The sequence below is a fragment of the Bos indicus x Bos taurus genome, chromosome 10, assembly GCF_003369695.1.
Source record: "Bos indicus x Bos taurus breed Angus x Brahman F1 hybrid chromosome 10, Bos_hybrid_MaternalHap_v2.0, whole genome shotgun sequence".
Taxonomy (NCBI): domain Eukaryota; kingdom Metazoa; phylum Chordata; class Mammalia; order Artiodactyla; family Bovidae; genus Bos; species Bos indicus x Bos taurus.
Genome location: NC_040085.1, coordinates 60,194,214 through 60,221,313, shown reverse-complemented (window position 1 = coordinate 60,221,313; position 27,100 = coordinate 60,194,214). Strand labels below are relative to the sequence as shown.

The 27,100-nt window shown below is 37.3% G+C and overlaps 1 non-coding gene across 1 annotated transcript; it reads left to right on the top strand.

The window, feature by feature from the left end:
* Positions 1-5,549: 5,549 nt before the first annotated feature.
* On the top strand, positions 5,550-5,656 carry LOC113900580. Its single transcript, XR_003513210.1, has one exon. It is a non-coding gene; the product is annotated as a U6 spliceosomal RNA (small nuclear RNA).
* Positions 5,657-27,100: the final 21,444 nt, after the last annotated feature.

Genomic DNA, 27,100 nt, shown 5'->3' with positions numbered 1-27,100 from the left:
TCTTCTAAGCTACCTATATGGTAAATTCTATTAATACATTTTTGAATATTGAACATACTTTTCATGTCTGGAATAAACCCTACTTATGAAATATTTTGCTTTTTATCATTTCAGTTCAGTTGTTCAGTCGTGTTTGACTCTGAAACCCCATGGACTGCAGCACACCAGGTTTCCCTGTCCATCGCAAACTCCCAGAGCTTACTCAAACTCATGTCCATCAAGTCAGTGATGCCATCCAACCATCTCATCCTCTGTCATCCACTTCTCCTCTTGCCTTCAGTCTTTCCCAGCATCAGGGTCTTCTCCAGTGAGTCAGTTCTTCAGATCAGGTGGCCAAAGTACTGGAGTTTCAGCTTCAGCATCAGTCCTTCCAATGAATATTCAGGATTGCTTTCCTTTAGGATTGACTGGTTTGATCTCCTTGTAGTCCAAGCGACTCTCAGGAGTCTTCTCCAACACCACAGTTCAAAAGCATCAATTCTTCAGCATTCAGCCGTGTTTATGGTCAAACTCTCACATCCATACATGACTACTGGAAAAACCATAGCTTTGACTAGATGGAACTTTGTCAGCAAAGTAATGTCTCTGCTTTTTAATACGCTGTCTGTGTTGGTCGTAACTTTCCTTCTAAGGAGCAAGCATCTTTTAATTTCATGGCTGCAGTCACCATCTGCAGTGATTTTGGAGCCCAAGAAAATAAAGTCTCTCACTATTTCCATTATTTCCCCAACTATTTGTCATGAAGTGATGAGACCAGATCCCATGATCTTAGTTTTTTTAATGCTGAGTTTTAGCCAGTTTTTTCACTCTCCTCTTTCACTTTCATCAAGTGGTTCTTTAGTTTCTCTTCACTTTCTGCCATAAGGGTGGTGTCATCTGCATATCTGAGGTTATTGATATTTCTCTTGACAGTCTTGATTTCAGCTTGTGCTTCATCCAGTCCAGCATTTTGCATCATATACTCTGCATATAAGTTAAATAAGCAGGGTGACAGTATACAGCCTTGACATACTCCTTTTCCAATTTGGAACCAGTCTATTGTTCCATGTCCAGTTCTAACTGTTGCTTCTTGACCTGCATACAGATTTCTCAGGAGGCAGGTGAGGTGGTCTGGTATTCCCATCTCTTTAAGAATTTTCCAGTTTGTTGTGATCCACACAGTAATAGGCTTTGGCATAGTCAATGAAGCAGAAGTAGATGTTTTTCTGGAATTCTCTTGCTTTTTCTATGACCCAGCAGATGTTGGCAATTTGATCTCTGGTTCCTCTGCCTTTTCTAAATTCAGCTTGAACATCTGGAATTTCTTGGCTCACATACAGCTGAAGCCTAGCTTGGAGAAGTTTGAGCATTTCTTTATTAGCATATGAGATGAGTGCAATTGTAGGGCAGTTTGAACATTCTTTGGCATTGCCTTTCTTTGGGATTGGAATGAAAACTGACCTTTTCCAGTCCTGTGGCCACTACTGAGTTTTCCACATTTGCTGGCACAATGAATGCAGCACTTTCACAACATCATCTTTTAGGATTTGAAATAGCTCAGCTGGAATTCTGTCACCTCCACTAGCTTTGTTTGTAGTGATGCTTCCCAAGGCCTACTTCTCTTTGCACTCCAGGATGTCTGGCTCTAGATGAGTGATCACACCATTGTGATTATCTGGGTCATTAAGATTTTTTTTAAACTTTTTTTTGCATTTATTTTTTACATTTTTTGTTTTTTATACATTTCTATATTTGATGCTAATGTTTTGCCTAGAATTTTTATATTTTTGCATGTTACTTAGATTAGCCTGTGAGATTCTATTTTTATACTTTCCTTATTTATTTTCACATCGCAAATGTAGTTAATATAATGAGGTATTGCTCATACAATGAGTTGGTGAGATTTTCCTGTTTTGTCACTCTTAAAAGAATTTGTCTATGTTTATAATGATCTGTTCTTTGAATGTTGGGAAAAGCTTTCCTGTAGAAAGCCTGTTGTTTTCATTTTGGGGGATATTGATTTAGTAATTCAGTTTCTTCAATTTTTATAATATTATCTGTTTTTCTATTTCCTCATAGGTTGATTTTTGTGGTTTGTGTTTTCTTAGTAATTTATCAATTTTATTGGTTTTCAATTTTTTGGCATAAAATTCTTCATTTCTTTTATCATTTTCCTGAAGAACTGTATGTCAAAAAAGTGAAAGCCAATATTATCCTTAAAAAGGAAAAAATGGGTTCATTAATCTATGAAACTGGTTTCAAATCTTTACTGATTTAGTTTCCCCATCATGTATCAATTATAAGAGAGAAATTATCTATTAAATTTCCTTGTAGTTTTAGGTATGTTTTTAAAATATTTTTAAGTCTATGTTACTAGGTATAATTCAGTTTATTAATAGAATTAATTTTTTAATTTTTATATTATATTGGAGCATAAGTGATTAATAATACTATTTTAGTTTCAGGTCTACAGCAAAATGATTCAGTTATACATATACATATATCTATTCTTTTTCAAATTCTTTTCCCATTTAGTTTATTACAGAGTATTGAGCAGTGCTCCCTGTGCTGTACCGTAGGTCCTTGTTGGTTATCTATTTTAAATATAGCAGTATGTACATGTCAGTTGCAAATTCCCAATCTATCCTTCTCTCTACCCTGCCCCCCTGGTAATCATAAGTTCATTCTTTAAGTCTGTTTCTGTTTTGTAAATAAGTTCATTTATATCTCCTTTTGGTAAAGATTCCACATATAAGGGATGTCAAATGACATTTGTCTTTCTCTGTCAGATGTACCTCACTTACTATGATAATCTCCAGGCCCATACATATTGCTGCAAATGGCATTATTTCTTTCTTTTTAATGACTGAGTAATATTCCATTGTATGTATATACCACATTTTCTTTATCCATTCCTGTGTCAATGAACATTTAGGTTGCTTCCATGTCTTGGTTATTGTAAATAGCGCTGCAACGAAAATTTGGGCTCATGCTTCCATTTAAACCATGTTCTTCTCCAGATATATGCATAGGAGTGTGAATGCTGGATCACATGATAGTCTAGATTCTTAAGGAACCTCCGTACTGGAGCAACTTATATTCCTACCAACAGTGTAGGAGAGTTCCGTCTTCTCCAAACCCTCCATAGCATTTATTGTTTATAGATTTTTTGATGATGGTCATTCTGATTGGTGTGAGGCTCATTGTAGTTTTGATTTGCATTACTCCAGTCCATTCTAAAGGAGATCAGTCCTGGGTGTTCTTTGGAAGGACTGACTTTGGAAGTCCTTTTGGAAGGACTCCAATACTTTGGCCACCTTGTGCGAAGAGTTGACTCATTGGAAAAGACTCTGATGCTGGAAGGGATTGGGGGCAGGAGGAGAAGGGGATGACAGAGGAGGAGAAAGGGACGACAGAGGATGAGATGGCTGGATCGCATCACCGACTCGATGGACATGAGTTTGGGTGAACTCTGGGAGTTGGTGTTGGATAGGGAGGCCTGGCATGCTGCAATTCATGGGGTTGCAGAGTCGGACACGACTGAGTGACTGAACTGAACTGAACTGAATAGTTAGCAAAAAGTTGAGCATCTTTTCATGTGTTTCTTGGTCATTTGTATGTCTTCTCTGGAGAAATGACTATTTGGTTCTTCTGTTCATTTTTTGATGAAGTTGCTTTTTTTTGATATCAAGTTACACAAACTATATACATTTTGGAGACTAATCCCTTGTAGGTTGCACTGTTTGCAAATATTTTCTTCCATTCTATGGGTTGTTTTTTTTGTTTTGTCTATGGTTTCCTTTGTTGTGCTAAAGCTTTTGAGTTTAATTAGGTCATATTTGTTTATTTTTATTCTTATTCCATTACTATAGGAGCTGCTGCTGCCGCCAAGTTGCATCAGTCATGTCCGACTCTGTGCGACCCCATAGATGGCAGCCCAACAGGCTCCTCTGTCCCTGGTATTCTCCAGGCAAGAATACTGGAGTGAGTTGCCAATGCATGAAAATGAAAAGTGAAAGTGAAGTCGCTTTACTATAGGAGACAGCTCAGTAAAGATATTGCTGTAATTTTGTCAGAGTGTTTCACCTATGTTTCCTTCAAGAGTTTTATAGTATCTTGCCTTACATTTAGGTCTTTAATCCATTTTGAGTTTATTTTTGTGTATGGTGTTAAAGAATTTTCTAATTTCATTTTTTTACATACAGCTGTCCAGTTTTCCCAGCAGCATTTATTGAAGAGACTATCTTTCCTCCACTGTATAGTATTACCTCCTTTGTTGTAATTTAATTAACCATAGGTGTGTAGGTTTATTTCTGGGGGTTCTATCCTGTTCCAGTGAACTGTATTTTTGTTTTTGGGCCAGTACTATACTGTTTTGATTACTGTAGCTTTGTAGTATAGTCTGAAGTCAGAGAGCCTGACTCCTCCAGCTGACTATTCAGGGCCTTTTGTGTATCAGTACAAAATTTAAAATTTTTTTCTAGTTCTGTGAAAAATGCCATTGATAATTTTATATTGTGTTGAACATTTAAGTGTTATTCAATTACCTTTTAATCATCACTAGTGCTTTTTGCCTTAAGTCTATTTTGTCTAATATCAATAGCTTTAGAAATCTTTTTTTATGCAAGTGTTTATCTTGTATATCTTCTTCCATCCTTTAATTCTAAACACTACTGTGTCCTAATGTTTGTACATATGTCTTATAAACAGTATTTAGCTGGAATTCTTATTTTATCTAGACTGACAAGCTTTTTCTCTGAAATGGAGAGTTTTAGTCTATTTACAGTTATTTGATTTCTGATGTATTTGTTCCTGTTATATTCCCTACTTTTTTTCCTGCCTTTCAGTTTTCTGTCTCTTTTCATGCTTCCTCTATATCATTTTTATTTCCATTCCATATTTTCCTTCTACTAGGTTAGAGAATTTAACTTCTGAAGTGTACACATTTACTAGTTACCCTTTATGTTTTAATATGGTCAGCTAACTCGTCAAAGCCTATAGTTACTCAGTTTCCTTTTCTGCCACACAGATTATACAAAGCCCTTAGAATACTTTACTTTACTTACTAATACTATTTATATTCTGTTTTTACAGTATATTTTAGTTCTAACACTCAAATGAAATTATTAGCACTGCTATACATAGTGGTAATTCAGATCAGCATTTCTTAACCTCAGCACCTTTGACATTTTGGGCCAGATAAATCTTTGTTGTAAGGAGCTGTCCTGTACATTGTATGATGTTTAGCAGCATCGCTAGTGGCTCAGTGGTAAAGAATCTTCCAGCTAATGCAGGAGTCTCAGGAGATGCAGGTTCTATCCCTGTGTTGGGAAGCTCATCTGGAGAAGGGAATGGCAACCCATACCAGTATTCTTGCCTGGAAATCCCATGAACAGAGGAACCTGGCAGGCTTACAGTCCATGGGGCTGCAAAGAGTCAGACATGATTGAGCACACACGCATGTGCTCAGTGTCACGCTGGTCTCGATGCACTGGATGCTGGTAGCATCATTACCTTCCTAGTTGTCTCAGACAAAAACGTCTTCAAACATTGTCAAATATCTCCTGGTGGTGCTCGTTTCGGCAGCACATATACCAAAATTGGAACAATACAGAGAACATTAGCATGGCCTCTGCACATGGATGACATGCAAATTTGTGAAGCGGTCCATATTTTTTGGCTGATTCATGTTGATGTTTGGCAGAAACCAACACAATTCTGTAAAACAATTATCCGACTATTAAAAAATAAATAAATTTAAAATAAAAAAATGAAAACAAAGAATCATACACAAAAGCCAGGAGCAAAGTGATTGAATACTATGCTTCTTATATAAAATTTTTGAAAGCACTACAAATTGTATCTCATTTATTGATACACATATATATGTGGAAATATAAGAACTGATAGAATGAATATCAAATTCATAATAATGAAGAGTGGAATGGGAATGGTGGACAAAGGAAATTTTTTTCTGTTTTTTGACAATGGAAATTTAAAATGTACTTATAATTGTTCTTTTATTAAAATTAATGAAGCAAATAAAAAAAATCCCCTAGCAGTGGGCAGGATTGCTCTTGGTTAAGAACCATTGATTTAGAAACACTCACCTATTTAACAATATCTTTTCTCAACATTCTGTCATGTCTCACACCTTTCACCATTTTCTTTCTGCTTGTAATGATAATTTAGAATTTTCTTTAGTGAAATTCGAATGGCAAAAGGTAACAAATCTGGTTTTGTTTTTGGTGAATCTGAGAAAAGCCTTTTTTTGTTGTTGTTATAAAAAGATAATTTATTGGGTATAGAATTCTAGATGAGTGTTATTTTAGCACACTGGATAAATCATTTCACTGGTGATTTTGCAGCTATTGAGAAGAAAGAGCTATTGGTTTAATTGTTACTCACTTTTAAATAATATGTTTTTTTCACTCTGGCTTATTTGAAGAAATGTTTTGGTCTTTTCTACTAATTATTGCTATTATGTGTATAGGAGCATATTTCTTTTTATTTTTCTTGTTTGTGATTTGTTGGGCTTTTTGAGCCCTAGAATTGGTAACATTCAATAGTTTTTGGAAATTCTCAGCTATTGTTTCTTTAAAAGTTGTTTCTTCCCCATTCTATGTTATCTTTTTGGAAATTAAACACAGATTTTTTCATGTTATCCTCCATTTTCTTCTGAATTTTCTTTTACATTTTCCTTCTCTGGGCTCTCATTTTAATATTTATTTATATTTAAAGAATGTAAATGTTTCCTGTGTCTCCTGCATTGCAGGTGGATTCTTTACCATGAGCCACTGGGAAACTCATTTTTTATACCACAGAAGTAGTAAAATTGGTCTGGAAACCCATGTGAGGGAGTACTTATGGTTATGATTTCTTATGGGTGATTTTTCTCTCTTCACCTAGTATCTAGTTTCCTTGATATCCCTTCTATACTATGGGTTTCTTTCTAATAGATGGTAATCCTTTGGAGTCTCGGACTTTCCATCCCAATGCCCCCTAGGCTTTGTGTTTGTGTTTTCTTCTTTTCTTAAGAACTGTGAAGGGCCTGAGATGTTTATCCTGCTTTTAGCCAACTTTCAAGCAATCAAGTTTCAATCTTGTACCAAGATTCTGGTACAAGACTTGAGACTCTCGAATTAAAGACAGAAAAAATGTAATAGCAATAGGAGTAATCAGAATATCAGCATTTTGCATAGGTTCCCTAAGCCTCCTTTTTCACAGGATGGCTTGAAGAGGTATCCGATGACATCTAAACTGCAGTGGATTGTGTTATTAGACAGGAACCCAGAGGTTAGGGAGTCCAGTTCTTTTATAACAGGCATTTAGTCATGCTTGTTCTTTTGCTCTGCAGGGAGACCCTATCTCTGTCTTTCAAGGATGCTCAGTAAACAAACATTCTTGAAAAGATAGTTTAGAAGAAAGAACAGCTAGTGCCTTCCTCACAACACATGTAGAAACAAGAGAGACCTGTGGGGAATTATCTCCCCCAAAGTCTTCAAAATGGAAGGTCAAATTTTAGCAGCTATCCTTAGAATAAGAGCTATGAGTGCTAGCTAACCTCAGAAAATTCCTATTTTATTTTAACCTTTGCAGCTGCTTTACTTTTTTCCCTGGTGAAATGTTTACTATATTTTATTCACCATTTTTTTAAAACAAACAAAAAAATCTTCTTGGATTTCTAGTGTGTGATATTGTTGTAAACTAAAGTTTCAAAGTTAATTTATAGAACCTAATATAAGCTAACTACTTATAATAAGCTTGTTTCTTACTGTAATTCTTTAATTTGTCTCCAATATCTGAACTATAAGCAGTTTCTTCATATTTCCTTTTCTACTTTGGTATCACAGCATATAGCTTTCCATTTTAAAAATAATTTAATATGCAAAGAAAGATTCATTTTTTATGTTTTATACAAAAATAATTCTCCACATAAGCATTTGTAATCTCTTTCTTGAAGAGGAATAACTGTGCAGATCCTGGTTAAGAGAGAATGGTGTCTTATTCTTTCACCTTTTTATGTCTTCATTTTTTCCCTTATGTTTTTACAAATAACAATATAAGATGCCTTTACTGCAGTAGTTCTCAGAGTCTTTAATTTGCTAATAGGCCTTGCCTTTATCCAAAAAATGGGGCATTCTACGAGTATTTCCCAAATTAAATTGACCATGGAACCTCTTTTCCCAGGAATACCTATTGGTACCTTGGGAATTAGTCTGTTTTATGGATCCCAGATTCAGAATATGTACATTAGACCATACTGCTTATAAAGATGAGACAAATTCAAGGTCTAGTCTTTCTTGAGTGTGTCATTGAGTTACCAGAAGTGCTTTGAACCCAGCAGGATATAAAGGGAGGGGTTGTGCATGTGGTTTTTACCTTAGTGTCTTTCTTGAAGTTCATGGATATTCCTACAGCTTTAAGTTGTTGGGTACATCCTCCTCCCACCACACCCTGTGGGGACGGTTGGAATGTTTGCAAAAGAGAAATCAACAAAGTATAATTTCCACATGGTGAGAGTAAAGCTATAACATGGCTTCAGTCTTTTGTTTCCAAAGTGCAGAGCAAATAGCACACGGTGTAGAGAATGTTAGTTACAGGAATCACAGCCTCCAGAGGCATTCATTGATCAAGAGTCAGTTACAGAGAATGTATTATCACCCTGCTAATAATAGACCATTTTTTTGATGGGTCATCCTCGGAAATAACACTGTTGTATGGAATACATCTTTTGTGTACTGGAAGTTGTTGTAATGAGACTGCTTTAATTAATATTTTTTAATATATAAAAATGAGGCTGATTCCTACTTCTTTTTCAATAGGAATGCTTTATTTGGCAGACTTTACATATAAAAAAAGAATATATAAATAAAGCAGCTGATTTGACCTGGCAAATGTCGATTCCAATTCAGCGTACTTTCCCTATTTATAAAGTGCAGTAAAAATGTTGGCCTTTAGAAACTGATATTCCCTGGGTGAGCAAGTGTGGTAAGGCTTTTTTTTTTTTCTGTTGTTGTTATTATTATCACTCTTTTAAAAAATGTAGCAATATTCTAAGAGAAAAATCTCCAAATAAAAGCTAATATAATGTTTTTATGCTTATAAAAAAGGGAAAAAATGATTTTTAAATGACTTGTTAAAGACTGTGACCCCAAATGGTGACTGCAGGCCTGGTGTAGGCTAGTATATGTGCTACTATAATCTTGCTTGAGGCTCATAAATCTTGCATTATTTGGAGTAAGTGTAGACACTCCAAAATGAATTTCGAGGCAAATGTGCATGTGTTTCTGGGCACAGGCCGGGTGGAGGGAATGCTGTGATCATGTCTCAAAAAATTCTAATCATCTGGTCTTATAATGAATGGATTAGTTCCTCCATTCTGCCAATAGAACATGAGCATAAGAAAACTTTGAAGTGCGGGAGGCAATGGCAAAGAAAACAGTAAACTGTTCATGTGAGACTGGCCTGATGCTTGGTGATTAAGAGATGAAGACCCCACGGGTCAGCTCCCCATAGGTACAAACAGATGTTTGCACTGTTTCACAGCTGCTAAATATGATATAAATCCAAAGAATTTTTCTTGTTTTTATAAAGGAAAAAAATACCCAGACAGCAAATTTTTGGTCATTCAGATACTCTTACCAAATGACATCTGGTTTCTGTACTGCTTATTTAAGCAATCCTTAAAAAAAATGTTTGCCAAGGGGAGTAACTCTAAACTTTCAGTCCTTCACCATACATAACAGTACAGTTTAAATTACAGTGTGGCATGCAGAGTTTATTCTGAGCAATGCTATTCTTTATTTCTTAACTAGCAAGTTTTATTTTCAAGAAAATGGGTTAGATATTATGTAATTAGTTAAGGGAAATCTATGATGAAGTTACATTTAAAATATCTAGGATTCTTCTTCTAATGACGGCAAAGAAAATGAATTAATTGCTTCCATATGTTAAGCATGGTGGTGAGCAAAGTTAAACTGTACAATTACCTAAAATAAAATGTCAGCAATGTAGCAAGAGAATATTTTGACTTGCATCAAGGTGAGAGAACATGAAAGGCAGAAAGGAAGCAGTGACAGGTTGAAGGTCAAGATGGAAATGAATCTTAATAAATGACTTGCCTAAATCTTCAGAGAAGAACCAGATTTTTTGCCATCCTTATATCTGTTACACCTTTGAGTTTACATACAGAAGTTGGTTTATTATTATGCTCAACATGTTTCTATTGATTGTCATCCTCCAAGATGTCTATTTTGAAGGATCTAATACCCAAGTTTACAGGTTTGCTTTCTGAATATTTTCTACCTCATCCTTTGTGTCTGACATTGATCTACAGTTTCATTAGAGGTTTCATTCAGTGAATCTCCCAGAGCTTAGCACTGAAACAGAAAATGTGATAATTCCAGAACAAATTTGGCAATTAGCAGCGTTCCTCCTTTCAGATTTTACATCATTATTTGGCCTGATACTGTAATTCCAGTCTGATATTAATAAAGAGTAAGCAGTCTGACAAGCCCAACTTTGTTGGAGAGTTCTTACCCAAAGATTTGCTAGGTCTGTAGAGTATTCAAAACCAATCCAGTGGGAGTTGCTCAGAATGAAGATAATGTACTGCATGGACTTTTCTTTTTAAAAGATCAGTTTGTTTTTTGAGTACTAGGTTCTGGCCATTATGTGATATAGGGTCTACCAGAACTGAATTTATAGAAGGGTGATATTTTTTTCTGTTGTGTTTTACTTTGCAAAGTTTGGTTATGAGTTAATCTTAGGTTTCAGCATCAAGTCTAATTCACTGCTTCATTTGCCTTTTCTTTTTTAGGAATGTTGCCTTGCCCCAGATCCCATGATGAGGTTTATCCTATCTTTAGCATACCTCATTTTTGTGTTTACTAAATTTGGGAAACATCTCATGTCAAACTTTCTCATATACACCATCTGTGCGTGAAAGTCCCAGGTGGGGGCTTATAAAAAGGCTTCATGAAATCATGGCTGAGGAGCCCCATATTCAAGATGACACTGAACTGTGCACAGCTAACCACCCCCCCGCTCCATGCCCCCAGTGCCAAGTTCTCCTTATCACTAACAGCTTCCTATTGATGTCAGTGAGACTAAATATGCAAAGGAAACATGAAGCTCTTCATTCCCTGAGAACCAGGATATTTAGATTGTGCAAATCCCTGAACCCTAAAATGGATTTAATCAGCCCAATTCACATCATAAATATCATGTTGCAAGGACACACATGTGCTGGAACAGATAGGAGATTTCATTTTAACTTCTAAATTTGCAAAATTATGCCTGTGGGCCATCAATTTTTCTTGGACACTCCAGGGGCTTCATGGCAAGAGGAATTCTTGAGGGACTCCATGCCAAGAGGAATTCTTACAGTGAGTAAGACCATGCCTTTTATTCAGAAGGGAGCTGTTTCCTCTGTTATCAAAGATACCATATTTCATCTTTTAGAACCCTCTTAGCAGTTCTTGCCTGTTTTCCCCAGACTATTCTGAAGAACAGCTAGGTGATCTTTTGCAAGCTCTATTTCTATTCTTTGTCTTTTCTCTCTCCTGTCTCTCCACCCCTCCCCATTCCTTTCCTTCCTCCCTCCCTCCCTTCTTCCTTACTCCCCTCCCTACTTCCCTCCTTTCCTTCCTTTCTCCCTTTGTTCCTTCCTTCCTTCTTCTCGCTCCTGCTGTCTTCCCAATAACCTTTAATATATAATGATTCCCTGTTGAATCCCATCTAAATATGGAAGAATAACTGAGGCTAGTTTTTTAATTAAAGTTTTTATTTTGAAATAATTTTAGTCACAAGTAGTTATAAATAATAATGCAGAGAAAGCCCCTGTACACTTCTCTGATAGAGACATCTTGCAAAACAATTGTAGTACACTATCATAACCAGGATTAGTCATTAATATAGTTAAGATACAGAATATTTCTATCATTATGAAAATCCCTCATTTTGCCTTTTATACCTATAATCCACTATCCTCCCACCTCAGCTTCCTCCTTGACTACTGGCAACCATGAATTGATTTCTACAGTTTTTTTTTTTTTTCCTTTTCAGTTGCTGATCTCTTAATTTCAAATACATTTCAAATATCCTGCACTTGTACTCTTGTCCTCTTATGATTACTGGTTTTGATATGATATTTGTGTGTGGATGATTTTCTACCTTTATTGTACGTTTGCCTTTACTGGTGAGTTTTTCCATTTGTGATTTTTCTTGTTTCTAATTGTGGCCTTTTCTTTTCCACTTAGGGAAGTTCATTTAACTTGTTTGGTGGTTTAGTCACTGCATTATGTCCGACTCTTGAGACTCCATGGACTGTAGCCCGCCAGGCTCCTCTGTCCATGAGATTTCCCAGGCAAGAATACTGGAGTGTGTTGCCATTTCCTTCTCCAGGGGATCTTCCCAACCCAGGGATTCTCCTGCATTGCAGGTGGATTCTTTACCAGCTGAGTCACCAGGGAAGCTTGTTTGGTGGTGCAGAATTCTCTTAGCTTTTATTTGTCTGTAAAGCTTTTGATTTCTCTGTCAAATCTGAACAAGAGTCTTGCTGGGTAGAATGTTCTTGGTTGTAGGTTTTCCCCTTTCATCACTTTAAATATATTGTGCCACTCCCTTGTGGCTTGCCGAGTTTCTGCTGAAAAATTAGCTGATAGTCTTATGGGGATTCCCTTATATGCTATTTGTTGTTTCTCCCTTGTTGCTTTTAGTATTTTTTCTCTGTTTTTAAGTTTTGTCAGTTTGATTACTATGTGTTTCGGTGTGTTCCTCCTTGAGTTTATTCTGTATGGGACTCTCTGTGCTTCCTGGATGAGTGATTCCTTTCTTTTCCATGTTAGAGAAGTTTTTAGGTATTATCTATTTAGGCCTTTTCTCTCCCTCTTCTTTCATGACCCCTATAATGTGAATGTTCGTGTGTTTGATGTTGTCTCAGAGGTCTCTTAAATGGTCTTCATTTCTTGTCATTCTTTATTCTGGTCTGTGGCAATGATTTCTACAACTCTGTCTTCTAGCCCACTGGTTCATTCTTTTGCCTTATTTATTCTGCTATTGATCCTTCTAGTGTATTTTTCATTTCAGCTATTGTATTATTCAACTCTATTTGGTTGTTCTTTATGTTTTCTAACTCTTGGCTAAAACTTCTTATAACTTCTTGCTGTGTGCATTTATTCTTTTTCCAAGCTCTTGAATCCTTTTTATGATCGTTACTCAACTATTTCTCAGGTTGATTGACTATCTCCATTTCACTTCTGAGATTTTATTTTGTGCCTTCATCTGGGACATATTCCTTTGCTGTCTCAAATTGTTTAAATTTCTATTTGTATTTTTCTACATGTAGTAACTTAGTTATGTTTCTCGACCTTGGAGAAGTGACCCTCTGTGGGGGATGTCCTGTGTGTCCCAGCAGTGTGCTCCCCTCTCATCACCTGATGGCCAGGGACTAGCTGGTCCCAGGATAGTTTCTGACCTGTGTTTGGAGACTCACTTCTGCAGCCTGCAGAATTGTAATTTCCTTGCTTCTGGTGTCTGCCCTCTGGTGGGTGAGGCTGGTCTAGAGTTTGTGCAGGCTTCCTGGTAGGAGGGGCTGATCCATAAGCTTCTGTAGGAATGGCCAATGTCCAGAATACTGATAATACCAAATGCTGGTGAGGATGACGAGCAATAGGAACTTTCAGTCATTGCTCCAGCTAAGCAGCCCAGAAGGCCCCACCTGGATCTTCAGGGGACCTTATACACCAGGAAATATGAGGAATGTGTGTCAGGCAGAGGTGCCTGTGTTTTGCTTTGCATCCAGAGAAAGGGCTGCAGTGAAGATCTGGCCCTGGAGACACTGGAAGGTGATGGACTGATCGGGATGCTCCTTGCTCATTGCTGTGCTGTCCTAGGCTACGAATTTTGTCCTTTTGAAACTGTTATATAAATAAACACACAATACATAATTTGGGGGGATTAGCTTTTTTTTTTCCACTGAGCATAATTTTCTGGACATTGAGTCAAGTTATTTTGATGTATTAGTAGTCTGTTCTTTTTTATTAGTGAGTAGTATTCTTTGGTGAGTTCCCTTGGTGGCTCAGTGATCAAGAATCTGCCTGCCAGTGCTGGGGATGTGGGTTCAATCTCTGGTTTGGGAAGATCCCCTGGAGAAGAGAATGGCAACCAACTCCAGTATTCTTGCCTGGAAAGTTTCATGGACAGAGGAGCCTGGGAGGCTACAGTCCATGGGGTCACAAAAGAGTCAAACACTTAGCAACTTAGCGACTAAACAACAATATTCTGTGGTATAGATATACCATAGTTTGTCTAGTCATTCACCAGGTGAAAGACATCTGGGTTGTTTCTGGTTTTTTTGTGACTAAGCTTCTATGAACATTTATGTACAGGTGTGTGTGTGAGCATAGTTTTTGTTTTTCAGGGATAAATACTCAGGAGTATAACTTCCAGGTCATATGGTAGTTGCATGTTTAGCTTTATAAGAAACTGCCAGACTGTTTTCCAAAGTGGCTGTACCATTGTCCTTTCCTGTCAATAGTAACATTGAGTTATACAGCCTGTCTGTGTTGGGTGTTGTCATTATTTCTTATATTAGCTATTCTGATATATGTGTAGTGATATCTCATTGTGGTTTTAGTGTGTATTTCCATAATGGCTAATGAAGTTGAATATCTTTTTATTTTCTCATTTGCCATCTGTATATTCTTTGTTAATATCATTTGCCCATTTTGTAACTGGACTTTTTTTTTACTGTTGAGTTTTGAGAGTTCTTTATATTTTCTAGACACTAATCCTTTGTTGGATAAGTGATTTACAAATATTTCATCCCAGTTTATAGCTTGTCTTTTCCTTCTCTTAACAGGGTCTCAAGCAGAGCAAAAATTTTTTTATCTTTGATGAAGTCCAATTTATCTATTTTTCCTTTCACAGGTTATGCTTTTAATGCTTTGCCTGGGGCTATGTTCTGAAGATTTTACCTATTTTTTTTCCCTAAAAGTTTTAAGGTTTGTGAAGTTATAGCTATATAGTTTATAAGTTATATGCATAACTTATCATCAAAGCCTACTGCTGTTGACATCTTACAAGTTTGAATAAAGTACAGAAACATTACCTCCCTTTACTCTATTTATATCGATAGTATAATTGTCTTAAGTATTTACTCCTAATATATTTAGAACCACATCAGTCAGTGTTGTAATTTTTGCTATCATTATTGAACATGACTTAGAAAACTCAAGATGAAAAGTTTATTATATTTACCTATATTTTTGCTTACTCTATTCTTTCTTCCTTCTTACTGTTGTAGGTTCTTATTTTTATCATTTCCTTTCAGTTCAAAAACTTTCTTCAATCATTAACTTATGTTAGGTATACTGGCAACAGATTCTCTTGGTTTTCCTTCATCTGAGAACATCTTGATTTCTAACATAGTAATAATTCTTTTTACAAATTATTGGTTTTTACTATAGGCACAAATTACTCTTATAGGTGAGTTTCGAGTCTCATCAACTAAAGAAGCTACTTGCCTAATGTTTAGGACCACTTTCAGCTTGTGGTAGGTAAGCAATAATAATCTATGTTGTTCAGACCATGCAACTGGGAAGACAGAAGATTGGTACAACTTTGCAGCTTCATGTAGATTAATAATTTTTGTGTGACTGCTCAAAAATGCATTTTAAATGCAGGTATTTAAATAGATGTATTTTGTGTTAGTTACCACATATAGAGAATTATGACAGAAGGTAGTCTACTAGGAAGTGGAGGCCTGAGCTCCACCATTTCTCATGAGTATATTTGAGGCTCTGCCTTTTTGGATGGTTAGTTTAATAGTTGATCACAAGTAAATGCCTTTCTGAAAAGTCATTGATTTTTATCAATTTCTTTTAAAAACAAGTATTTCTTTCCTTTTGATATTAAAGTAAGCATACCTATCATTTTGGAAAGTGAGTTTCTGGAAATACGAACTTTCAAATATAATAGAAAGTAATCAAAAGAAATAGGTACTAGAAATGCTTTTAAGAGTTAACTCATATTTTTGATACTTACTTTGTAGCAGGCATGGTGCTAGTTGCTTCACATACGTATCTCATTTAATTCTCAAAAAGACTTGAAGTTCACGCAGCTATTGAGAGATGGGTTCTGGGTTTGAATCCAGATCTGTGTGACCGTAAAGCACCTACATGTTTCCTCTACACTTTGGCACCATCTTGTAGCACTTTGCCATTTGCCTATGCTAGATTATCCTGTTTCCATGGCTACTGCTGGAGTGAAGGATCCTGAATTGAACATAATGAAATCTGTTAACATAATGAAACATAATGAAATCTGTTAAAATATGTAAGTAATACCTTTGTAAGTTTTTAAAATATGAGTATATGTACCTTTAGGTTTGAAATTTTTAATCTGAAATAGGAGTGCAAGGTTGGATTTGACATTCTTGTTGTAGAGGTCATGGTGGGTTCTATACAGAGGAACTGTGGATGTGGGAGCAACCTGAGCCAGTGGGTTCTAGCTCTGGTGTGTAACTGTCAATTCACAGAACCATTTTTCTTGGAGATCATTCTATAAGAATGTGAATTTATGGCCTGTATAATTAGTAATTATATCCAGTAAATGAAAATGACATCATGTATGTTGGGCTTGGGAGTCTAAAATTGCAGAAAGATGCCAGGGAAGAATGTTCATGGTAAAAATTAGGACCACTAGTCATTCATTGTTGAGCTTGGAGATTAGATGACAGTGCTGTGAATATAAATAATTCCCATCCATGGAAACATGCAATACCTTTTTTTTTTCCCCCAGCATATATTAAACACCAACATCCTAGTAATAAATCCCACAGTGTAGGTTTAACCTTCACTCATTTTCTTTTTGGAGAAGGCAATGGCACCCCACTCTAGTACTCTTGCCTGGAAAACCCCATGGGCGGAGGAGCCTGGTAAGCTGCAGTCCATGGGGTCACAAAGAGTCAGACATGACTGAGCAACTTCACTTTCACTTTTCATTTTCGTGCGTTGGAGAAGGAAATTGCAACCCACTCCAGTGTTCTTGCCTGGAGAATCTCAGGGACGGGGGAGCCTGGTGGGCTGCCATCTATGGGGTCGCACAGAGTCGGACGCGACTGAAGCGACTTAGCAGCAGCAGCATTTTCTTTTATGCTCCATTTTCCCCTCTCCCAAGTATACCCTCCATTCCCTTTATTAAGATTTACTAATAGTAATTCCATGTTAGATGAGAGGGCTGTGAAGTATTTAATTAAGAGAACAGGTTTGTGTCAGACAAACCTGTTTTAAACTTGATTCTACAATTTTCTGTGTCCCCTTAAGCAAGTAACCTAAAGAGATTAGGTCCCAGTTTTCTCATATGAAACAGGGATAATAATCATATTTATCTTGTAAGACTATGATGGGATTACATGAAATAACATATAGAACTTAATGTGGAACAAAGTACTCAGTAAGTGACAGCTGTTATTATTATTATTATTAGCTATTATTTATTTTTTGGAGAAGAGCATGATAACCCACTCCAGTATTATTGTAAGTAAGTTGGAATTAAAAGTCAGCTGATTTGGTCTTCAAACCTAAGAGTCTACCAACCTTATGTAGTTGGAAGTTTTCCTGAACCCAGAAAGAATGAACACAGCCACCAAAGTGTATGCAAATTTAGTGTACATAGGGGTGGCAGAAGTCATATATGAGACCCGTTAGAATAGTTTACTGATGTTCTATGTTAGAAAATAGCTACTTCATTTAACCATCATTGTCTGTGTACCTACTCAGCACAACATGCTAGACATTTTTCTGGCTCTGATATTGTTCACAGTCCATTTTACAAATAAAATTCATCCATTTCAATGTTACCCAATTTCTTTTTCTCAGCTAACTATGGATGAATATATATGAGGTATCTGCTAACTCAAATATCAGAAAACTGTTCTCTCTCCATATATATGATATTGCTTGGATTTAGAGATCAAATTTTGAGATCCCCACTGGGCTTAATCTCTTTGCAGGTGGGAAAGCCTCAGTCACCAGTGAAGCCAGTGAGCTTGGTGGCCACTGTGAGCAAGTCTGGCCCCTCTCCAGGAAAGAGGCCTGGGAGTTCCCCTCCTGACCCGCTCAGAAATGTGTGGTCTCGCACCAGAGTTCCCGTGTTTGTGTCCTTTGGGGACACACAGACGTGGTTGGGGTGGGCTGAGCTATCTTGCTCTCTCCGCATGCTGAGAGTCTCATATCACAGAGAGAAAGGAGCTGGCAAAGCACTCATCAGTCTGTGTTCAGTAAGACAGCGGCTGTGGCTTCATTGCAATAAAGTGTTAATCTCCTTCATCTGTTTTCATTTTGCTAATCCACTACATCAGGCACAAAAAAAACTAAATTTATTAATTAAATGTCCCACTCTCTGAAGGAAGGCACTTGGAAAATGGAAAAATATTCATTAGCAGCAGGGAAAAAAAAAAGAAGCCAGAGGATAATTTGAAATCTTGAAACTTCTGCAGTTGGAATAACAATAAAAAGAGGAGAGATGGCCATAAAATAGTCTGTTCTTGGCATTGTTTAATTGGCCTATTTATTTTTCTGTCTCTGACGCTGTCTTTAGTGACACCTACTGATAAGAGCCAATCGGAACCGTAGCTGAATTCCTTCGGGCTGGACCTGCCAACAAACTGCTCAGCCCTCCAGATGTTGCTGCTTTGTGAGAAATGAGAACTCTATAAACCAGGCTCACCCTTCCTCCTGGGGTGAATGCAAAGACAGTCTGATATGGAAAATCACTGCTCAGCACCATGAACAATGCGCTCCAATGAGGGGATGGGCCAGTTCTTATTTGTCTTGGTGGAACAGACAGCCATGGAACCTAATGCAAGAATTTTAGCTGGCAACCATTCAAAATGTGACTATACATTGAAATCGCTCAACAAAAGGAGGCCTTTTTAGCTAGAAAAAGTCCAACAGTGGGTTTAAACAAATACCTAGGACAGTTTACAGAGAAGGTTAAAGGTGGAGCACGCACCATTATCTTAGGCTGAACATGTCTCCACCTCTTGTCTTTTTCAGATTCCATTCGTTTGTGTTATGTAACAAATGAGAAAGATGCTGCAGTAAATAGCCTCATGGCACATCCTAACTGTCAATGAATGATATTCCATGAGCACTGGCAGTTCTGGGAATAGAACAAAACGAGCTAAAGTGGATTCATTCTTGTCCTCTAGACCAGAGTGTCCCAGTCTTTCTTTGTACCAGACACACTAGTGACCTTGCTGTGAAATGGTAAGAAAATGTATCATTCTTCTTTTTCCCTGAGCCATCCCTCAGCCAGTTGTCTGTCCATCCAAATCTTCTACCTCCACCTACATTATACACACTCATGCACCCCATGCCACCTGATTAAGGCCAGCCTCAATATATGATGAGACACTCTTCTTTTCATGATGTAATCTCCAAATAAATAAGCCTTTTGACTCATGTAATGGATATTCTTCTTACTTATGATATTTACTTATTAATTTATTACTTATTAGATGTTTACTTGTGATATTTGACTTAATAACTTAATCTCATGTATATACTTACAGTCACATCTTATATGTAAAGATACATTATTTGAGAACCAACTTCTTGAGTTCACATGTGACATAATTTTTATTTGAACTCTTCACATGAACCTTGGTGACAGTCAAGATGTAACAGAGCCTTTGTCACCAGTAGAGTTATTTTTTCAAATCACATAGTATAGTTTCCTAGAGTCTGTTGCCATCATTTTGATTTCATGTTTTGAATCTGAAATGCAGTACTGCAAATTTTATTCCAGCCACATGTACCCATTTGCATAGTATTGGGATTTTTAAAAACATCACCCTGTGGTCCCTACAATAGAACGACTTAAGTGAACCTTGAAAGTCTCATTAACTTGAGAGCCAACATGCAGAATTGTCAAACATCCAGGAATAATGACTAAATCTGTGGTGATTTTTTCTTTTTAAAATACTGTTCATATCAGATGACTTCTGCAGACTTCTAAAGCTAGCACTGATTGAGTCTGTTTCAGTCTAATGAGTCTCCATCCAGTGGCATTTGTTGTTTAGAATAAAGTAACTGAGAAAGCATACCCATTATACGATACTTGGCAAATATTCCATATAATGTGCCTCTTTTTAAGAGATTTGAGGGGAAATTTTGCCTTATAATCATTCAGCATATTCAGTATATTCAAACATTACCGCATGCCATCTCTTCTTTCTATAAAGTCTACTGTCATATCTACACCCCAAGTTCCTACTAAGAAGTTGGCAGAAAGAAATATTAATCTCTGAGGATGACTTTGTGTCTTATAGAATTAGGAGGTACTAGTGAAGAAACGATACTTCAGATGCCAACTGTCTAAGATTATAGTCTCCTCAGATAATTTCAAAACAGGACAGATGTAGAGTACGACAAATAAGTAATGGTGTAAGAATGAAGTGGTAAGCCTAAAAAAAACAATATTTAGATGAATTGCTCCTGGTGTTGGGTGAATGGATGTTTGAATAGATTATCAGAGTGAGGGAAAAACATTATCTCCTTTTGTATTTAAGTCTGGAGGACTTTGTGGAGGAAGAGGAATTTTTGGCCTTTGATTTGAGGAGTAAAACTGGGTAAATTATTGTAGAAGAGGTCCAGAGGAAACAGTATGTATGAACGGTTAGAGGAAGGTTCAGTTGGACTACGAAGGAGGTTGACTAACACAAAGCAGAAGCTGTGGGGAGAAGAAAGAAGCCGATAAATTGGGATTGGTAGTTGATAGGCACTTCAACTGAACAGAGAAGAAAATGGAAGTTTATTGGCTCAGAAAAGAAGGGGAAGTAGATTTATAATGATAATTAAGGAGGATGGCTATTAGAATGTGATGTTGATGGAAGGTGAGGGCTGAAAAAAGACCTAAAGGTCATTGCAGAATAGAGAACGGTCATCTAACTTGGAAAGAGATGATGAGATAAGGTGCCAAGGATTCAGGCTAAGGTTTTTCCCTGAGGTTTGGGAAGAGGATAGAAGATATGTATATTAGTGATACTTATGTTATTAAATTAGGTTATACTTTTCACACACGTGTGTAACTAATTTTATTTATGTCGGGTCTATTTATTTGTAAATACTTTGGAGATTAGATGCTCAAGTCATAGAATGTAGTCAGATATCACCTGTCAATCATTTTATTAGTCAAAAGGAACTTAGGGTATATTCAATGAATGCTTGTTAAACCTAACTGTATGCTTGGGTCTATACAGTGAGTATGCTAAGTCACTTCAGTAGTGTCTGACTCTTGGTGACCCAATGACCTGTAGCCCTGTACGATTATACAGTGGAGGTGAGAAGTAGATTTAAGGGACTAGATCTGATAGAGAGCCTGATGAACTATAGACGGAGGTTTGTGATATTGTACAGGAGACAGGGATCAAGACCATCCCCAAGAAAAAGAAACGCAAAAAAGCAAAATGGCTGTCTGAGGAGGCCTTACAAATAGCTGTGAATAGAAGAGAAGCAAAAAAAAAAAAAAAGGAGAAAAGGAAAGATATACCCATTTGAATGCAGAATTGCAAAGAATAGCAAGGAGAGATAAGAAAGCCTTCCTCAGCGATCAATGCAAAGAAATAGAGGGAAAAAATAGAATGGGAAAGACTAGAGATCTCTTCAAGAAAATTAGAGACACCAAGGGAAATTTTCATGCAAAGATGGGCTCAATAAAGGACAGAAATGGTAGGGACCTAACAGAAGCAGAAGACATTAGGAAGACGTGGCAAGAATACACAGAAGAACTGTACAAAAAAGATCTTCACAACCCAGATAATCATGATTGTGTGATCACTCACCTAGTGCTAGACATCCTGGAATGTGAAGTCAAGTGGGCCTTAGGAAGCATCACTACGAACAAAGGTAGTGGAGGTGATGGCATTCCAGTTGAACTATTTCAAATCCTAAAAGATGATGCTGTGAAAGTGCTGCACTCAATATGGCAACAAATTTGGAAAACTCAGCAGTGGCCACTCACAGCAGGCCACTGGAAAAGGTCAGTTTTCATTCCAGTCCCAAAGAAAGGCAATGCCAAAGAATACTCAAACTACTGCACAATTGCACTCATCTCACACATTAGTAAAGGAATGCTCAACATTCTCCAAGCCAGGCTTTAGCAATAGGTGAACCATGAACTTCCAGATGTTCTAGCTGGTTTTAGAAAAGGCAGAGGAACAAGAGATCAAATTGACAACATCCACTGGATCATCGAAAAAGCAAGAGAGTTCCAGAAAAACAGCTATTTCTGCTTGACTACGCTAAAGACTGTGTGGATCACAATAAACTGTGGAAAATTCTGAAAGAGATGGGAATACTAGACCATCTGATTTTCCTCTTGAGAAATCTGTATGCAGGTCAGAAAGCAACAATTAGAACTGGACATGGAACAACAGACTGGTTCCAAATAGGAAAAGAAGTACGTCAAGGCTGTATATTATCATCCTGCTTATTTAACTTCTATGCAGAAGTTAAATACATCATACAGAAGTATACATGATGTATACTTCTATACATCATGAGAAACGCTGTGCTGGAGGAAGCACAAGCTGGAATCAAGATTGCCGAGAAAAATATCAATAACCTCAGATATGCAGATGACACCACCCTTATGGCAGAAAGTGAAAAAGAACTAAAGATCCTCTTGACGAAAGTGAAAGAGGAGAGTAAAAAGTTGGCTTAAAGCTCAACATTCAGAAAACTAAGATCATGGCATCCAGTCCCATCACTTCATGGCAAATAGATGGGGAAACAGTGGAAACAGTGGCTGGCTTAGTTTTTCTGGGCTCCAAAATCACTGCAGATGGTGACTGTAGCCATAAAATTAAAAGACACTCCTTGGAAGGAAAGTTATGACCAACCTAGACAGCATATTAAAAAGCAGAGACATTACTTTGTCAACAAAGGTCCGTCTAGTCAAGGCTGTGGTTTTTCCAGTGGTCATGTATGGATGTGAGAGTTGAACTATAAAGAAAGCTGAGCACTGAAGAATTGATGCTTTTGAACTGTGGTGTTAGAGAAGACTCTTGAGAGGCCCTTGGACTGCAAGGAGATCCAACCAGTCCATCCTAAAGGAGATCAGTCCTGGGTGCTCATTGGAAGGACTGATGTTGAAGCTTAAAGTCCAATACTTTGGCCACCTGATGCAAAGAGCCGACTTATTTCAAAAGACCCTGATGCTGGGAAAGATTGCGGGCAGGAGGAGAAGGGGACGACAGAGGATGAGATGGTTGGATGGCATCACTGACTCAATGGACATGGGTTTGGGTGGACTCTGGGAGTTGGTGATGGACAGGGAGGCCTGGCGTGCTGTGGTTCATGGGGTTGCAAAGAGTTGGACATGACTGAGTGACCAAACTGAACTGAATTGAATTACTCTACAATATTGTGGTGTTTTTTGCCATACGTTGACATGAATCAGTCACGGGTGCCATGTGTTCCCCCATCCTGAACCCCCCTCCCACCTCTTTCCCCATCCCATCCCTCTGGGTTGTCCCAGTTCACTGACTTTGAGTGCCTTGTTTCATACATTGAACTTGGACTAGTCATCTGTTTCACATAGGGTAATATACATGTTTCAATGCTATTCTCTCAAATCATCCCACCCTTGCTTTCTCCCACGGAGTCCAAAAGCCTGTTCTTCGTGTCTGTTTTGCTGTCTCATATATAGGGTCATCATTACCATCTTTCTAAATTCCATATATATGTGTTAATAGACTGTATTGATGTTTTTCTTTGTGACTTTCTTCACTCTGTATAATAGGCTCCAGATTCATTCACCTCATTAGAACTGATTCAAATGCATTCTTTTTAATAGTTGAGTAGTATTCTATTGTGTACATGTACCACAACTTTCTTATCCATTCATCTGCTGATGGACATCTAGGTTGCTTCCATGTCTTAGCTATTGTAAACAGTGATGCGATGAATATGGGGGTACATGTGTCTCTTTCAATTCTGGTTTCCTTGGTGTGTATGCCCAACAGTGGGACTGCTGGGTTGTATGGCAGTTCTATTTCCAGTTTTTAAGGAATCATTGCACTGTTCTCCATAGTGGCTGTAATATTTTGCATTCCCACCAACAGTGTAAGAGGGTTCCCTTTTCTCCACACCCTCTCCAGAATTTATTGTACATAGACTTTTTGATAGCAGCCATTCTGACCAGTGTGAGATGGTACCTCACTGTGGTTTGATTTGCATTTCTCTGAGCATCTTTTCATGTGTTTGTTAGCCATCTGTATGTCTTTGGAGAAATGTCTATTCAGTCTTTGGCCCATTTTTTGATTGAGTCGTTTACTTTTCTGGTATTGAGCTGCATGAGCTGCTTGTATATTTTTGAGATTAATTTTTTGTCAGTTGCTTTGTTTGCTATTATTTTCTCCCATTCTGAAGGTTGTCTTTTCACCTCGCTTATAGTTTCCTTCATTGTGCAAAAGCTTTTCAGTTTATTTAGGGCCCTTTTGTTTATTTTTGCTTTTATTTCCATTAATCTGGGAGGTGGGTTAGAGAGGATCCTACTGTGATTTATGTCAGAGAGTGTTCTATGTTTTCCTCTAAGAATTTTATAGTTTCTGGTCTTATATTTAGATCTTTAATCCATTTTGAGTTTATTTGTGTGTGTGGTGTTAGAAGGTGTTCTAGTTTCATTCTTTTACAGGTGGTTGACCAGCACCACTTGTTAAAGAGATTGTCTTTTCTCCATTGTATATTTTTGCCTCCTTTGTCAACAATAAGGTGTCCATAGGTGTGTGAATTTATCTCTGGGCTTTCTATTTTGTTCCATTGATCTATATTTCTGTCTTTGTGCCAGTAGCATATTGTCTTGATGACTATAGCTTTGTAGTATAGTCTGAAGTCAGGCAGGTTGATTCCTCCTGTTCCATTTTTCTTTCTGAAGATTGCTTTGGCTATTCAAGATTTTTTGTGTTTCCATACAGACTGTGAAATTATTTGTTCTAGTTCTGGAAAAATACCATTTATAACTTGATAAGGATTGCCTTGAATCTACAGACTGCTTTGTGTAGTAAACTCATTTTCACTATATTGATTCTTCTGATCCATGAACATGGTGTATTTCTCCATCAATTTGTGTCATCTTTGATTTCTTTCATCAGTGTTTTATAGTTTTCTATATATAGGTCTTTTGTTTCTTTAGGTAAACTTATTCCTAAGTATTTTATTATTTTAATTGCAATGGTGAATGGGATTATTTCCTTAATTTCTCTGTTTTCTCATTGTTAACGTATAAGAATGCAAGGGGTTTATGTGTATTAATTTTATATCCTGCAACTTTTCTATATTCATTGATTAGCTCTAGTAATTTTCTGGTGATGTCTTTAGGGTTTTCTATGTAGAGGATCATGTCATCTGCAAACAGTGAGAATTCTACTTCTTCTTTTCCAATCTGGATTCCTTTTATTTCTTTTTCTTCTCTGACTGTTGTGGCTAAAACTTCTGAAACCATGTTGAATAGTAGTGGTGAGAGTGGGCACCCTTGTCTTGTTCCTCACTTTAGGGAAAATGCTTTCAGTTTTTCACCATTGAGGATAATGTTTGCTGTGGGTTTATCATATATGGCTTTTATTATGTTGAGGTATAGAACCCTTTATTGCTAATTGCACATATTTTATATTATTCTTATTTTGTTTAACAGTGTTATCTGTTTGGGGAGAGGATGTTTAATGAGCGGAAAAAATCCAGGTTCTGGCCTTAGATTGACCTGAATTTTAGCCCTGTCTCAAAAACTTACCAGATTTGTAACACTGGGAAATACTTAAGCTCTAAAGTTGTATTCATAAAATGGAGATAATGATATTTACTTTATAGGGACATGAATTAAAAAAGACTAGTTGAAAGGTAAAACAAGAAAACAGCTAACAGGAGTTAATAGATTTGGCCAGGGAGGTAAATGTAATGATTCTTAGGTTTTAAACTTGTATAACTGGGAAAATGTTTGAAAAAGTAATGGGAATAGAGAAATCAGGAGGAAGAAAGGACTTGATGACATACTGAGATGCCAAAAATACATCTGGATGGGAGTGGGCCATTAGGCAGTTGAATATGACCATTAAGCCTTGTAAAGGTGTAAGAATTATAGATTTATCCATGTAGAATTAAGCAGCAGATGAGATTTCTAGAGTGCAAAAATTAAAAAAGTAAAGAACGGAATCTTGGAGGACACATCAGTTTATGGAACAGAGAAGAAAGAGGGGGCTTCCTCGGTGGCTCAAACACTAAAGCATCTGCCTGCAATGCAAGAGACCTGGGTTCGATCCCTGGGTTGGGAAGATTCCCTGGAGAAAGAAATGGCAACCCGATCCAGTATTTTTGCCTGGGAAATCCCATGGACAGAAGACCCTGGCGGGCTACCATCCATGGGTTGCAAAGAGTCGGACACGAATGAATGACTAAAGAGGACCTAGAGAAGAAGCTAGAGTAGAAGTGACAATATTTTGAGTGCGATGAGAGTAAAGGAGGACTTGGATTTAAGGAGGTTTGAGTCAGCTGTGTCGAGTAACAGAAGGGTTACTCATTCTTCTTGAATGAGTAAAGTCCACGGTGTATGTGTTAAAATCATCGAGGTCAATGGCCTTGAATACAATGAAGAAGAAAACTTAGGTGCCTATTTGGAGTTTTTGGGAGAAATCTTAAATTAGTGAGGGAGGTGGTATAAATGGACAGCGCAGACTTCAGTAAGAGTTTGCTGTATGATTGTGGAATCAAATCATGGTCTAAAGGTGTAGACATGGAGGTAGAGAGAACTGGAATAGACTACAAGTAGAAGCAGACGTTATTTTGCCAACAAAGGTCTATCTAGTCAAAGTTATGGTTTTTCCAGTAGTTATGTATGGATGTGAGAGTTGGACTATAAAGAAAGCTGAGCACCAAAAAAAACAATGATGCTTTGAACTGTGGTGTTGGAGAAGACTCTTGAGAGTCCCTTCGACAGCAAGGAGATCCAACCAGTCCATCCTAAAGGAGATCAGTCCTGAATATTCATTGGAAGGACTGATGCTGAAGCTGAAACTCCAATACTTTGGCCACCTGATGTGAAGAACTGACTCACTGGA